The sequence below is a fragment of the Narcine bancroftii genome, chromosome 3, assembly GCF_036971445.1.
Source record: "Narcine bancroftii isolate sNarBan1 chromosome 3, sNarBan1.hap1, whole genome shotgun sequence".
Lineage (NCBI taxonomy): Eukaryota > Metazoa > Chordata > Chondrichthyes > Torpediniformes > Narcinidae > Narcine > Narcine bancroftii.
In genome coordinates, this window is record NC_091471.1 from 33,195,506 (window position 1) to 33,213,011 (window position 17,506).

Below are 17,506 nucleotides of genomic sequence, written 5' to 3' on the forward strand. Positions count from 1 at the left end.
GATATTTCACCATTTAAATGAATAGTTGAAGCAGGTATGCATTCCTCAGCAGCTTTACCCTCTGGTTCTTCCCTATTTCATGAGGTTCCCAGAGTCAAATCATCCAACAGACAGCAAGGGCTGGAGTATCTCTCAGTTAAAGAGTTTTGAAGTTGTTTAAAGCTTGCAAATATGTCCTCAATATAAGATTGTGTATCTTACACTATTTTTTGCTTCATTTGAAAACCAAAACTGTGACTGAAGTGCACACTGACATGAAAGTTCAAAAGAATTACAGATATAGTAATTGTTCAAAATTGCAAATTAAATATCTAAAAATTCATTGCAACCTGAATCAATTTTGAGGAGATGGTCGATATTGAGACAAAGGCACATTCATTCTGCTGCAGGGCAGAACGACAAACATTTTAATGTACTTTTTAATGTACTTATTTATTTTTTTGGTGGTTTTGGTGAGGCCCGGCGTGTTGGCAAGGGTAACTGCGATGTTATTGCTACTTTCCTTTCATTGAGTATTGTCAGACTATTGACGACCACTTGAACATACTTGTGGGATCTGGGTTCAACATCTCTTCAATATGAGGTGGGAGGAATGTGGGTGGTGGTGGAGCAGTGGGAGATTAGGTGGGGGGGGAGGAGGTGGGAGAGGGAGGATACTGTCTTTAGCCATGGGGCACAGGGCTGGGACATCAGCCTCAGTTATAGACCTCAAACCTCAACCTGCGGCTAGAACCCATAAAACCTCTGGCTTGGAGGCAGGAGTGCAGTTAACTGAGCCAAGGTGACGCACTCATGAAATGTAAATAAAAAAACAAGTACAAACAGTACCCAAAAACAGCTTAACCTCAAAAATACAGGTCTAGGCTGAAAACCTCCATTTCAAATGAATTAAAATGTATGAAGGATGTTTTGAAATGATTCGTGTCCATGATGATCCTAAACCTTTAGGAGATCCTAAATCAAAGATAATTGTTGTTTGTTACACAGTACCATCCCACAACAGAAATTAAATACAATTTATCCAGAATTCAGGCAACCGGCAGCTTCCAAGAAAAAAGGCAAAAAAAAAATTGCAGAAAATAAATGGGTAAAAAATGCGGGCGTTTAAAATTGGCATGCCTTACTGTTAGTTCACCAATCATGCCACATGCAGTCTCAAGCAACCGTAAAGTTCACTTATCTAGCATCTACTAATCCCTATACCATAGGTTTTACTGTACAAAAGCTGTTTATTTTTACATTGTGGTTTTAACAGAAGGAGATATGCTGAACAGGGAAAGTGTAGCATTCATTATTGATTAGTAGCTGAAGTGGGCAAGGCTAGCATAAATCATCCACTGCTAGTTGTCCTCGGACAAGCTGGTGGTATTCACACTTTCAAGTTGCCACAATATTAGAATTCTAGGATAACCACCTAGCTCCAGCTGTAAGGAAAAGGATTTTGAAGAATATCCAAATCAGTTCTTACTTATTACCTTACTCTTCCTGATGGTAAAGGCTACAGGGGAAGGAGATGGAGAAGGAGAAGGACGAGCTGCATTCTGGATCATGTGCATTGCAGTTACAATTCATCAAGGATTCAACTTTGCTCTCGTGACAGTGTCAACAATCTCATAAACCATTCCAGGTGGGAAAACATTTTTCTATGAATTTGTTCTTGAGATCCTAGCATCACTCGCTAAACTATTATGGGATGCTGGGATTCATTAATAGGGGGACTAAGTTCAGGAGTAGAGAGGTCATGTTGCAACTCTACAAATCTCTGGTGAGACTACACTTGGAGTATTGTATTCAGTTCTCGTCACCTCATTATAGAAAGGAAGTAGAAACTATGGAGAGGGTGCAGAATGTTATCAGGATGTTGCCTAGATTGGAAATTAAGTCTAATGAGGCAAAGCTGGGATTTTTCTCTCTGGAGCAAAGAAGAATGGGAGGTGACTTAATAGAGGTCTACAAGATGCTGAGATATATAGAGAAGGTAGACATCCAGCGACTTTTTCCCAGAGTAGGAATAGCAAACACCAGAGGACTTGAGTACAGAATGAAGGGAGGAAAGACTTCAGGGGTACTTTTTTTGCAGAGAGAGTTGTGAGTGCCTGGAATGCCTGATGGTGGGGGCTGAAACATCAGGGGCATTTAAGTGACTCTTTAACAGGCACATGGATAAAAGAAAAATAGAGGGTTATAAGGTAGGAAGGGTTTTTATTTGGAAGGAATATATGGATCGGCACAACATCAAGGGCCAAATGGCCTGTACTGTGCTGTAATGTTCTAAGTTTTATATATCCTTTCATGCACCTCCCTGCATTTTGTTCATACCTTGGTGAAGGGATGTCCCAAAAGATTTGTTACATATTTTTATCTTTGCTACACAAAGAATGCTGCGTGATTCAATGAATTTAGAACATAGAGTACCACAGCACAGTACAGGCCCTTCATCCCTCAATGTTGTGCTGACCCATATATTCCTCAAAAAGTACTAAACCCTCCCCCCCCATAACCCTCTATTTTTCTTTCATCATCTGCCTGCCTAAGAGTCTCTTAAATGCCCCTAATATCTCAACCTCCACCACCATCCCTGGCAATGCATTCCATGCACCCACATCTCTCTCCTTAAAAAAAACGCATCCCTGATGTCTCCACTAAACTTCCCTCCCTTCACTTTGAACATATGTGTTCTGGTGTTTGCTATTCCTGCCCTGAGAAACAGGTGTTGGCTGTCCACCCTATCTAGACCTCTCATAATCTTGTAGACCTCTATCAAATCTCCTCTCATCCTTCTTCGCTCCAAAATGAAAACATCTAGCTCTACTAACCTTGCCTCATAAAACTTATTTTCCAATCCAGGCAACATCCTGGTAAATCTCCTCTGCCCCCTCTCCATAGCTTCCACATCCTTGCTATAATGAGGTGGCCAGAACTTAACTCAATACTCTAAAGGCATTTTTATGGTGTAGTGCCACTTTGAATGCAGCTCAATGAAATGAAAAATAAGTTGATTTACCTTTTTATGGAGAAGGCCTACAAGGTGGATCTAGTATTCCTTTCTCTCTGAGCAGCATCTGGAATTGTCTTCCCGAGCTGAGGGAGGCTGTGTAAGTGATGCAGTAACTCTGCCCATCACTGTGATGTCATCCATACACACTGAGAAGGGAATGCAGCCTACACCTGAAAGGGCGATCGGAGAGCAGGTAAGAGCACTGGCAGAGATCTGTTCAAGCAGTCTTAGGACTCAGGCAGATTTCCTGCGCATTGGAATTGCCTACATTATGGCATACGGAATTTTAAAAATCCCGCTCCTGCATCGTGGGATGATGATGTCATCGTGGCGTCATCAGCCCGCCCCATCACAGCCGCTTTCAGTGGCATTACCTTCAGGGAGGAGGTGGAGAAAGTCACTCCACCTCTGACTCTACCCCCCAGGTGGATTGGAGTGCGCCTTTCAACAAGGTAAGTTAAGCGATGTAAAGGCAGAGAATATCCAACTTTACATTTGCTTTTTTTTTTACACTATAAGAAGGCCTTTGTTGTGGTTTAACCAGAGATTTGTAGTTTCAACATGACCTCTCTACAACTGAACTCAATCTCTCTATTATTGAAACTCAGCATCCCATGGGTCTTCTTAACTGTCTTATCAACCTGTGCAACAACCTTGAGGGATGTATGGATTTGCCCCCCAAGGTCCCTCTGTTCATCCACACTCTTAAGTAACCAACCATTAACCTTTTACTCAGCCTTCTGGTTTGACCATCCAAAATCCATCACCTCACATTTATCTGGATTGAACTCCATCTGCCCAACTCGGCATCCTGACTTTATCCTCTTGTAACCCACGTCCGACAACCTTCAGCTCCATCCACAACTCCTTCAACCTTCATAGCGTCTGGATACTTACATCCAGGTCATTTATAAAAATCACAAAGTTCAGGGGTTCCAGAACAGATCCTTGCTGCACCCCACTCGTCACCCTCCAGGCAGAATACTTTCTTTCCAATTCTACCCTGCTTTCTTCCTGCAAGCCAATTTTTTGTCTACACAGCCAAGGTTCCACGCCTCATGACTTCCTAGATGAGTCTCTCGTGGGGGAACCTTGTCAAATGCCTTGCAAAAACCATATAGACCACATCTAACACCCTATCCCCATCAATTTATTTTGTTACCTCCTCAAAAAATATTTTAGGCTCATGAGACATGACCTTCCCCTAACAAAGCCATGCTGATTATCCTTGAGTAGACTGGACTTCTCCAAATGCTCATAGATCCTATCCTTAATAATCCTCTCCAATAGTTTTGCACACCACTAATGTAAGACTCTCCGGTCTATAATTCCCAGGATTCTCCCTATTACCTTTTTTTAAACAAGGGGAATACATTTGCTATTCTCCAATCCTCCAGCACCTCCCCTTCAGCCAAAGAGGGTTCAAAGATCATGGCTGCTTCCCCCAGCTATCTCTTCTCTTATTTCCAACAGCAACCTGGGGTATATCGCATCTGGCCCCAGGGACCTATCAACCTTTTTTTTTCAAACACTTAGATAATCTATTTTTTTATGATGATGTTTTTATGAAGATCCAGCACTTCCTGTTCTTTAATATTCACATTGTCAAGCATGCAGGCCTGTTCTATTTCAATCTCACCCAGATCAAGGTCCTTTTCTCCTGTGAATACTGAAGCAAAGTATTCATTTAGTACTTCCTCCTCCTCCTCCTCCTCCAGGCACATGTTGCCTCTTTTGCCCTTTAGTGGTCCCGCCTTCATTCCCATCATCCTTCTGTTCTTCACATATCCATAGAATGCCTTGGGGTTCTCCTTAATCCTACACGCCAAGACCTTCTCGTGCCCCCTTCCAGTTCTCCTAAATCCTTTCCTAAGCTCTTTCCTACCTACCATATACTGTATTTTTCTTGAGCCCTTCTTGTTTCCTGCTTCATATATCTAACATATGCTTCCTTCTTCCACTTGGTTCCCTTTTCCTACCTTTATTTCCTTGTCCCAGTGCGACAAACCTATCTTTAACCCAGCACAAATGGTCCCTGAACTTCCTCCACATTACTTCTGTGTTTCGCCCTTGAACATCAGTTTCCAGTTTACTCTCAAGAGTTCCTGCCTCATCCCTTCGTAATTATCCCTTCCCCAGTTAAGCACTTTCCCATTCTGTCTGTTTTTATCCTTTTCCATAGCTATGTTGAAGTTGTGGTCACTCTCACCAAAATGCTCCCCCATCGAGAGGTCAGGTTCATTACCTAGAACTAGATCCAGTATCCACATACTATGTCAGGAATAATTCTTGAACATCCCTGAAAAATTCAGCACCATTCAGGAGATGCCAGACAATATTAGGGAATTTGAAGTTATCCATAACTACAATCCTGTATTTCCCACACCATTCCAAAATCTCGATACTTATCTGCTGCTTGGTGTCCTGAGGGCTATTTGGAAACTTATAGACTACCACCAGCACATTGATAACACCATTCCTATTTCTGACTTCCACCCACACTGACTCAGTAGACACTCCCTCTGCAGTGTCTTCCATTTCTATAGCCGTGATACTGTCTCTGACCAGTAATGCTACTCCAACCCCTCCCACCTTTTCTACCTCCCATTATATTCTTTTTAAAACACCTAAACCCTGATACCTGCATTAGCCAATCTTGCCCTTCCTCCAGCCAAGTTTCAGTAATGGCCGCAACATCAAGTTTTGCCAGCAATTCTGTGTAAACTATAATTCACTATTTTTTCCTCAATAACAGTAACATCATATTATGTTTTCACAAATGCATTGAGGCACAATGTAAGGCAGTAATTGCTGTAATCTAGAACAAAGCACAGAGTGCAGGATGAACTCATAGATTTAAGCCACATCTGTGGAGGCAAAAGATATATGCCGATACCTCAGGCTGATACCCTGCATCATAACTGAGAGGGAAGAGGAAAGATTGTTGGTTGTTTGCAATGTAGAATACATGCTTTTGCTTCACAGTGAATTTCCAGTGAGTATTAAGGTATTAGAAAGTAGGCACATTCGGCTATCCAACATTATGTCTACGCACATGTACATGCATGTGCCACTGGTACTAAGGTAGTGTTTGATTTGCTATGGAATTCTATTAATACTGAGGACGATGAAAAAAATACTCCAAAAGTTGGAATCAACAAGCCAGGCAGCTTCCATATAACCATATAACCGTTTACAGCACGGAAACAGGCCATGTTGGCCCTTCAAGTCCGTACCGGTTCACTTGAACAACTGCACTAGCTCCTCCGCAAACTCCTGAGGAAGTAGTTCTTTTCTGAATTAAGATGATTAAAGAACTCACAATGAATGAGGGAAAATGAAGTTTTATATTGGAATTATTGTCCATTTAACGATTTGTCTGAAAGAAAACACCAGTTGAAAAGCCAAGAGTCCTCATTTGGGCGCTTTTATGAAAGATTAAACAAACTGTAACTAATTCCCGTGGAGAGAAAAACAAAGCAATGTTTCCCAGTCCCAGCCAATTAATTTTCCCCATGAACATCTAACCCCTCTCCACTTTGGCTTCTTTGACAAGTCAATTTTTAAAAAAATTTCTAAAATTTAATAAAATTCTGTTCTGGCCCATGAGTCCAAATACACCCATGTGACCTGGAGGAAACCCATGTGGTCACAGAAGGAAAAGATAAACTCCTTACAGACAACACCAGATTTAAACCTGGGTCTCTGGCAGTGTAACAGCGTTGCGCTAACCGCTACTCTAACCGTGCCATCCTCATAGTTGAATGTGCTCAAATTTGGATTGAGATTCTCATCTTCAAGAAATGTTTTAGCCCTTGAGACTTAACACTGAATATCATTTTGGATACGTAGCCTTTCCAGTTTATATCAGAACTCGCTTATTCAAGTGAATACTCTTCAAAATGCACAAATGACTCAATTTTTTCTTCATATTCCCTGAATAAATTCCTAAACATTTCCAGCACAGTTTTATTTCACATTTCCAGCATTAATTTTTCATGCTATTCTCATTGACCTATTTCTACCTGCTCCAGAGCAGTCATGATGAATGAGCCTTCACGGCTCTCTCTCATCTTTCACCTCCACCATTTGTGTCATTCAGTCTCATTCGGATGCCACCCGAACATAGACATCGGAGAAGTATAAAATATATAAGGGAATTTTACGTGTATTATTTGTATAATTTTTGTATTCAATATTATTTTTGGACATTGTATGAATTATGATTTAATTGTTTAATTATTATAATTATAGAATATGATGTTCTTAATGAATGTTATGTAATAACTATGGTTTTGCTTCTATTTACAATTGATATGTGATATTTATATGATATAATTCGATTTATGTTATCATTAGTATACCATGTGTAAAAGGTTTTTGTTAAACTCAATAAAATATTTTTAAAAGAAAGGAATCGGAATACGTGGCTGAAGAGTTGGTGCAGGGGGCAGGAGTTCAGATTCATGGATCATTTGGATCTCTTCTGGGAAAGGTCTGATCTGCACAAAAAAGAAGCTTTGCACCTGAAATGGAGGTGAACCAATATCCTGGTGGGCAAATTTGCTGGAGGTGTTGTGAAGAGTTTAAACTAGTTTAACAAGGGGATGGGAATCAGTATAGGAGGGCAGCGAAGAGAACCGATGGTGGGAAGTTTAATGCAATGTGTAGTGCGTTTGTGACGAAGTACAGGCAGTGGAGGAGCTTAAATGTAGTCATTAAGAGGGGTTGAAATGTGTTTATTTCAATGCAAGAAATATTAAGAATAAGGGAGATGAACAGAGCATCTGTTGGGACATGAAATTACGATGTTGTGGGCTTTAGACAGATTTGGCTGATGAAGAACAGGATTGGTGCAAGTACCAGGGGTTTAGATGTGATGGGATAGGAGGTAAAAGAGGGATGGGAGAGATAGTGTCACAGCAGCAGAAAAGAGAGACATTGCGGAGGGATTGTCTACTGAGTCAGTGTGGATGAAAGTCAAACAGTGAGGGAGCGATAACTCCATTGGAAATAGCCTATAAGCCCCCCAATAGCCCTCAGGAATGAGGCACAGGTAAGAAGGAAGATTTTAGAAAGGTGCAGAAATAATGGTGTTGTTGTTATAGGAGATTCTAACTTCCCAAATATTGACAGGTGCATTCTTTCTGCAAGAGAGATGGATGGTCCAGAATTTGTCAGGTGTGACCAAGAAGAATTCCTGATGCAGTATGTGGACAAGCTGACCAGAGGAGAGGCTGCAGTGTGGAGGATCATGTGGCCTTCCAGTGTAAATCTGATCAGAAACCACCACATCTGTCAATCCAGGTTGACCACCCTTGCTGAGCACTCACCATGTAATTGGACTTTTCAAAAAAACCACACACATTGCCACTGGCTCCTTTAATCACCTGCCCTAGTTTGGGCATACCTGGGCTGGCCCTACTGACCAGCAGGGGGATATAAAGCCCAACATGTAGAGCAGCTGGGTTTCTTTTCCCTGAGGAATGAACTTGAGCTCCACACCAGGTCACAACCCAGAGCTGATGCTGGAGAATTGATACCAAGGTGTGTGTCATTAACAGGTGTGGGGTTGTGTTGTACACGCCAATGAACCTTTATCTTACTGTGTCTTTTTCCCCAATTAATCTAAGTGCTGTACCTGGACCAGGTAGATGGGGGTGGTGGGTACTGTTCTCTGCATTATATTTTTAGCACAGTTTGTAATTATTATCTGTTTAGGTGTATCTGATGTACTTTGCATGAGTGTGTGAGAGTGTGTGATTCCCCGTGGTGCATTTTCCTCGAGGGCAAATAAAGACTTTTGTTAGGTCTAAGCTGTGTCCAGGCTCTTTGCTTCTCGAACCCATTGAATTCCTTCCTTACACGAAAGACCATACTGGATCCAGGACTGGGTAATGAACTTGGTCAGGTTACAGACCTCTCAGTGGGCAAGCATTTTGGTGATAGTGACCCCCAATACTCTGACCATTAATGTAGCTATGGTCAAGGTTAGGAGTGGACAAAATGGAAAAGTATTTAATGGGGAAAGGCTAATTATGATAGGATTAGATAGCAACTAAAGAGTAAATTAGGACAGATGTTTTCTGGAGAAAGCACAGAAGTAGTGTAATGTTTATGGACCACTTGCATGGGGTTCTGGATAGGTTTGTCAACTGAGAAAAAGAAAAGATGGAAGGGAAGAGGTGAGACAACTAATGAAGTGGAAGAAGGAAGCCCATAGAAAGTTTAGGAAGAAAAAGACAGGATCTAACGTGACTGAATGCACTCAGATAAGTGAGGAGTATAAACTTGCTTTTAATTGCTTACAATCAATGGCCAGTAGATACAATAGTCCTCAGATGAATTTGGGATAAGGCGGGAAAACCAAAGTTTATATTGGGGTAGGTGAGGGTGGAGCCAGGGGAGGAGCCAGCCATCTGAACAATATATAGACAGTGAATTCCAGTTCACTGCACACAAATGGCTCATGCCAATTGCATGGTAGTCTGGAAGGGACTTAAGAAAAGACTTGGGAGAGTTAGAAGGGGGCATAAGAAGGCCTTGGCAAGTAGGATTAAGGAAAACCCTAAGGCATTCTATGCATTCATGAAAACCAGAAAGATGACGAGAGTGACAGTATGCTTTCTTAAGGATAAAGGAGGCAACATGTGCAGAGGAGGTAGGCAAGCTCCTAAATGAGAGGGACCTTGGTCAAATGTAAGGCCAGTTTTGAACAAGCCTATGTGCTGGAGCATACGGAGATTAAGAAAGAGGGCATGCAGGATCTTCTTAAAAACATAAAGATTGATGAGTCCCTGGGACAGTATATCCCAGGTTATTACAGGAAATGAGGGAAGAGATTGCTGGAGTGTGGCAACATTCTTTACATTCTCCTTGGCCACAAGGGAGGTGATGGAGGGGTGGAGCATGGCAACTGTGGTCCCCTTGTCTATAAAAGTTAATAGGCAGGGTCCTGCGAATTATAAACCAGTGAGTCTCATATCAGTGGTGTGGGAACTATTGGAGAGGATACCTAGTGACAGGATTTACAAGTATAGTCTTCTCTGGGATAGTCAGCCTGGCTTAGTGAGGGGTAGGTCATGCATCACCAGCCTTATTTAGTTTTTTGAGGAGGTAACAAGATAAATTGATGAAGGTAGGATAGTAGATGATCTGGTGGATATGGATTTTAGTAAAGCATTTGACAAGGTCCCCCATGGTAGACTAATTCAGAAAGAAGCATTGTGATCCTGGGGACCTTGGTTGTGTGTGTTCAGAATTGCCTTTCCTGCAGAAAGCAGAGAGTAGTAGAAGATGGCAGATATTTTGTCTGGAGATCAGTGACTATTGGAGTTCTGCAGGGATCTATTCTGGGACCTCTGCTCTTTGTGATTTTTATAAGTGACCTGGATTAAGAGGTAGAGCGATGGGTCAGTAAGTTTACAGATGACATGGAGGTTGGAAGAGTTGAAGGTTGTCGTAGGTTACAAAAAGGAATAGACAGGATTCAGAGTTGGTGGTAAAGTGACAGATGAAGTTCAATCTATATAAGTGTGAAATGATGCATTTTGGAAGGTCAAACTTAAAGGCAGAGTACATGGTTAATGGGAAGATTCTTAACAGTGTGGAAGAGCTGAGGGACCTTGGAGTCCAAATCCACAGATCTCTCATTGTTGCGGTGCAAGTTGATAGGGTAGTTAAGAAGGCTTATGGAACGCTGGCCTTCATTAGTCAGGGGAGTTCAAGAGTCATGAGCTAATGTTGCAGTTCTATAACACTCTGGTTAGACCACACTTGATGTTTGAATATTATGTTCAATTCTGGTCACTTCATTACAGGAAGAATGTGGAAGCTCTGGAGAGGGTGCAGAGGAGATTTACCCAGATGTTGCCTGGATTGGAGAATGTGCTTTCTGAGGCAATGTTAACAGAGCATGGGCTTTTCTCTCTGGAGCAGAGAAAGATGAGAAGTGACTTAATAGAGGTTATGAGAGATGTAGATAGGGTGGACAGTCAACATCTTTTCCCTGGGGTGAGTCTACCAAACACCAGAGGAATTCTGTACAAGATGACGGGAGGAACATTTTGGGGAGACATCAGGTATAAGTTTTTTTCACAGTGAGTAATGGGTTCTTCAAATACATTGCCAAGGGTGGTGATGGAGACTGGTACAATTGCAACATCTTTGACAGGCACATGAATGCAAGCAAAAAGGCGGGCTATGAGGAGGGGAACATTTAATTTGTTGAGTAGGTTTATATAGCTCTGTGCAACATTGTGGATCAAAGAGCCTAGACTGTGCTGCAATGTTCGATGTTCTATGCTTATGTGACGGTTGAAGTCGAGTTTTTGTCCAATTTGTGCATCACTGACATCTAACTGGTTAAAGGTTGTATTCACCCAAAATCTTGATATTCGTTGCTGGATAAACACCTTAAATGTTCCAAATCCTTCAATGAGAGCATTGTTTTGTTCTTTGAACTGGCGCCAAATTCTGATTTGAAGTAAAATAATTGAGATTAATGCTGAAGATTCATGGTGTTTTCACGTCTCTGCTCACTGTTTCCCATTGTCCTGAGAAGTTTTTGTTTCGTCTTGTGGTAGGTACAATGCTTGGCAATGATTCCGTCTTGGCTTTTGAGACCTATGACCAGTGGTGTGCCACAGGGATTGGCATGAATAATCCTCACAGTATTTATACAAAAATATTCCTTTTTTTAAAGAAAGGCTAATTGTATTTTTGAAATAGAATCTTACCAAATTGAAACCGCTAACATTGTTCACCAGGGATTCATATATAGATCCCCTCGGAGCTGTTATCTCTGGCTCAGGCATTTAGAATGTTACAATTATGTTGGCTTTAAGAAGCTGAGGTTGTGGCAGGAGTTGTATTTGAGGAACCCATTACTCACTGTGAAAAAAACATACCTGATGTCTCCCCAAAATGTTCCTCCCGTCATCTTGTACAGAATTCCTCTGGTGTTTGGTAGACTCACCCCAGGGAAAAGATGTTGACTGTCCACCCTATCTACATCTCTCATAACCTCTATTAAGTCACTTCTCATCTTTCTCTGTTTCAAAGAGAAACATCAAAAGTGATGATTGAAGCAATGGGGAAATGGGAGAAGTGAAACAGGAAAGAATGCAGATGCTGTGCTTGTCGTAAAAGCATTGAAATGCTGGAAGGAACCAGCCTGCATAGGGACATAAAGATATATTATCGATGCTTCGGGCCCCAGCCATTCTTCAAGGTATGGGGAGAAGCCAAAGAAGAAAGCATTTGCATCGTCTTTAAACTGTTTCTTCTAATTAACATAAGAATGCAAAATTCCATTTATTGTCATGTGCACAAAATACACGAACATCTTTTTCCAATCGATTGTGACATAAAGGCACACAGAGAGGTTCTACTGGTTCAGTGTCACTATCAACACAAGGACGAAGAGCAAACGAGAGATCTTTTTGGAGTCTGTGGAACTGCCACCTCCTCTGATGACGCCGCCCCCTGCAGCCCTGAAACGACTGCAGCTGCATGGCCTCCCGTCCACTCCAGCGGTGATCCCAAGCTCCAGGCATTCTCCTCAGACCCTGGCCATGAATCCCCAAATGATTAGGAAACTGTCAGCACCCGAGGCCCTTCGGCAGTCCTGCTTGCCATTGGTATCCTCAATCCCAGTCCCAATTCCTCATTCCCAGAAGCAGGCCAGCAGGAACCACCTCCCGCCTGGTGTCAGGACTTCAGCTGCTGAGGTTTGAGATGTAGACAGGTCCACTGACATGGTTTACCCTCTCGGGCCCTCTCCCAGCCTTCTCCTTCTTGGCTGGGTAGTCTTTTACTGCCCTGCGCCTGTCCTCTGCTAGCTCAGAGCTCACGGCCCTTGGGCTGCTGAATGTGGGTGCTGCCATTTTGGATCCAGATCTACGTGGATATTCATTGTCAAAAAATAAAACACCGGCTGCGTTCTACGGGCAATTAAAACCTGCATAGGACCATCGGGCAGAATGGTTGTGCATTAGGACCCTGCAGAGTGGTTCTGAAATTCCGTGTCCCTGGTCCCCCATCTTTCCAGGGTCTGCACCAGTAGCAGCATTGACGTTGTTGCAGCTGCAGCCATCTTCCGCCCGCAAGGCTCGAGCTGGAGCCTGGTTTGCTCTTGTGGTTTTCTACCCTGAGGGAGAAAGCCAAATAGACAGTTTAACCTTTCAATGGTTCTCTCTCTCCTCATTGTTTTCATGCATTATTCAATTTCCCCATCGAAAATTATTGCTGAATTTGTTCATGCAGTATATTCCCAATCACTGCAATGTTTTATCATGAAAGCAGAACAAAAATGTTTAATGATGTGTTCCTCCTTTGAAAGTTTTCCAAAATACCACCAGCAGAACATAGAAACCTTCTATTTTTCTTGCAAAAGAAAGTTTATACCTTTCTACAAATGTCCTTAATGTCCTCATATAAGGTATTTTTTCCTCAACATCTTATATGGGGAAAAACCAACACCCTGTTGTCTCATATAACCATATAACCACTTACAGCACAGAACAGGCCAGTTCGGCCCTACTAGTCCATGCCGTAGCAAATCCCCACCCTCCTAGTCCCACTGACCAGCACCCGGTCCATACCCCTCTAGTCCCCTCCTATCCATGTAACGATCCAGTCTTTCCTTAAATGTAACCAATGATCCCGCCTCGACCACGTCTGCCGGAAGCTCATTCCACATCCCCACCACCCTCTGCGTAAAGAAATTTCCCCTCATGTTCTCCTTATAATTTTCCCCCTTCAATCTTAAACCATGTCCTCTAGTTTGAATCTCCCCCTTTCTTAATTGAAAAAGCCTATCCACATTTACTCTGCCTGTCCCTTTTAAAATCTTAAACACCTCTATCAAGTCCCCTCTCAATCTTCTACGCTCCAGAGAAAAAAGCCCCAGTCTGCACAACCTTTCCCTGTAACTCAGACCCTGAAATCCTGTCAACATTCTCGTGAACCTTCTCTGCACTCTCTCTATTTTGTTTATATCTTTCCTATAATTGTGAGACTGAGCTAGAGAGGAACATTCTGGTGAATACAAGATCAACCGTGATTGTCTTGAAGGACAAAGCAGATTGGAGGAGAGAAATGGATCACTTCTGCTTCACTCCTGGTCAGGCAGGAGAGTCTGTTGTGGTGAACTGCCTACTTACCATAAACAATGAATTGATGCAGCAGCTATTCAAAGGGGCTGATTGAAGTAAGGTTGTGTCCATGTCCATGGAGAGCGCCACATTACGAGTTTTCTCTCCACAATAGTAAGCTAATCATTTGAGAAAAGTTGGCAAGTTTGAGCGAGTTGGGTTTGGAAACATAAAATTTTAACTTTAGACATGCAGCATGGTAACAGGCCATTTTGGTCCACGAATCTGTGCTGCCCAATTACACCTGACTGACCTACACCCTCAGTATTATCTTTGAATAGTGGGAGGAAACCCCCAGGGAAAACCCATGCAGACACAGGGAGAGTGTACAAATGCCTAACAGAGTGCGCAGGATTCAAACTCCACTGACGCTTTAGAGGCATTGCACTAACTGCTATGCCAATCGTGCCACCCAAAACATATGGGAGGCTGGCAGAATTTGTCTTTCCCATGGTCAGGGTTCATGGGACCCTCCTTTAATCGGCCTATTCTGGCTTTGATCAACAATATCCACAGGGCATCTGCTGTAGAAGAAGAGACAATTTTCCTCTGCCAAGCATTCAGCAGGTCAGGCACCATCTGCAAAGGGTAAAAGATTGATGACCTTTCATCAGAATTGGGATGACACAGTGTTGCAGCAGTTAGTGCTGTTGCCTCGCAGCTTCAAGGACTGGGTTAAGGGCAGACCTTAGGTAGTCTGAGCTGAACCTGCACTTCCTCTCTGTCACCAAGAAACAAAGGAGAAGCTGATGGGCACTTGCAAGATAGAGTACCTTTCAGGAGTGAAGGGAAATAATGGCAGGGAGATTAAAACAATTGGTATAAATCCCTGGTTAGCATTCCTGGACTTGAAAGGCCAAATGGCCTCCTTCGATGTCATTATCGTTATAAGATAAGGAACCCTGTCCTGGAATCTGACTCATTCACTCCCAGACCAATTTTCAATCCCAGTTTAATCCATTCTCCGACCAAATTAAAACTCCTGTGAGCACCGCACTCCCACCACTATTCCTCACCACTCACAACAACAGTTTGGTGTAAACTCCATGATGGAGTATCTAGCAATGGACAGGGTTTGGCCCTTGTCTGCAACATGATTATCATCTCTGGGCTTTTGCATAAAGCTGCTTCCAGCCATCGGCTCAATGTTTGCCTTTTCAGGTATTTCAGGATTTCCCTTCAACAAAGACATGGATCCAAAGGCATAGTTTCAAGGATTCAATCACTCTCTGCATGGAGTTTGCACAGTCTGACTGTGACTGAATGGGTTTCTTCCAGGTGTTCCTATTTACTCCCACATCCCATGGACATGTGGATTGGTAAGATCGCTAGGCCTGTCTATGTCATGTCTGTTCATGGCCCCATGTGCTGCCAAGTTGAGACTAGCCATAAATTGGAGGAACAACACATCATATTTCATCTTGGCAATTTCTAACAGCATTAGAATTGATGTCTTCAATTTTTGTTAACCCTTTCCCCAGTATCTCCCTTTCCCTCATCCCTCTGCTTTCCTTCCTATAGCTCCCCATCCCCTTCCCTTTCTTCTATCAGGGAGCAATCTTTCTTAGCCCTCTGCTCTCTTCCCCATCACCTCCGCTTCTTTCTCTCCTTGCTCCTCCCACCTGTATCCATCCTTAACCCTAGGAATGATTTACTACATTTGGTTATTTGCTTTGTGGCCTTCTCTACATCGGAGAGACTGGGTGCAGACTGGGAGATCGCTTCACTGTGCATCAGCGACAGGGACCCCCCAGAGGCCAACCCATTTCTGTTCTCCCATACTCACATCTGAGCATGGTCTCATTTACTATCCCACAAAGACCACCTGTAAATTGGAAGAGCAAGACCTGATTTTCTGTCTGGGCACACTTCAGCTGGAGGGCATAAACATCAACTTCTGCAGATTCTGCTTATCTGCTTTTCTTTCCTCCTCTCTTCCCTTCATCCTGCCTTCTTTCCTTCAGCTCTTCACCCTCTTCCCTCTCTATCCATCTAGCCATCCCTCCTCTTCATGCTTGCTGCTGTGCCCTCCCTCCCTTCTTCATCCATTATCTCCTGCCTTTGGGACCATGCTCTTTCCTCCTACCCCTCCCCTTTCCTTTTGTTCAGACACCTGCCGACATTTTTCCGTACCTTGAAGAAGGGCTCAAGCCCAAAATGTCAGTTATGTATCTTTATCTTTTCTATATAAAGTACGCTCCTTGTCCTGCTAAGTTTCTCAAGCATTGTGTTTTTACATCACCCTTGACCTGCCTTCCTCCTCTTTCCCCTCTCCACCCGCCACCCCCCCAACTTTTTCATTTCAGACCTCCTGAAGAAGGGCTCATGCTCGAAATGTCGACAGCTTTTTACTTTTCATGGGTGCTGCCTGACCTGCTGAGTTTCTCTGGCATTTCTTTGTGCTGTTCTTGACCCCAGCATCTGCAGATTTCATGTTTACTCCTGAGATGATCGATTAATTGACTGCTATAAATTCTTCCTAGTTTGTAGGTTGCTGATAAAATCTGACGGAGGCAGGGACTAGTAGCCAATAGGTATGTGGGAGAATAAAATAGAACCAATATAGAATTTGTGGAAATCAGTGCTTGGTGGTCAATACAACTCAATGGGATGAATAGCCTGATAATTCACTCTGGAACTCTGAGTCCAATGAGCATAAGAGGGTTAAACTGTTATTCAAATTATTCTATTCTGGGCAGAAAAAATAGATTTCTACTCATATTCTGTACAAAACACTGCTCTAAGTTTCAGGATTTCAAGGTCATCACACAAGCAGATGTAAAAATTCAAGCTGAGGCCCTAAACCACAAAAGGTGTCAGGCATTTATTCTCATTTTCCTGGACTGGATTGAATAGCACAAAAAAAATTCAACCTCGTTTTGATAAACTTTGAATGGTTTGATGCAACCCAGTACAATCCTGCCTCAATAACTAATTTTGGAAAAGAACTTTTATCTTATTCAACTGTTAGAATTAAAAGCACAATGCAGGAGAAGCTCAGTAGAACAACTGTTGGTATTGATCATGGTGTCTGGAGACTTTTGTGTTTTACAACTGTTCGAATTGTTCCTTTCACTCCCTGTATTTTAATGAAACTTGCATTGTTATTCGTCTGTATTTTGATGACTGAAAGCCTGGATAATAATGGAAGCAGAGTAATGCCTTGGGGCCTGACCCAGCATTAACCATGGGCTGTCACAACCATAGGATTTTTTTTTGGAGGGAGAACAAACACTTTTATTTGCTTATAACTTTTCTTTGGCTTGGCTTCGCGGACGAAGATTTATGGAGGGGGTAAAAAGTCCACGTCAGCTGCAGGCTCGTTTGTGGCTGACCAGTCCGATGCGGGACA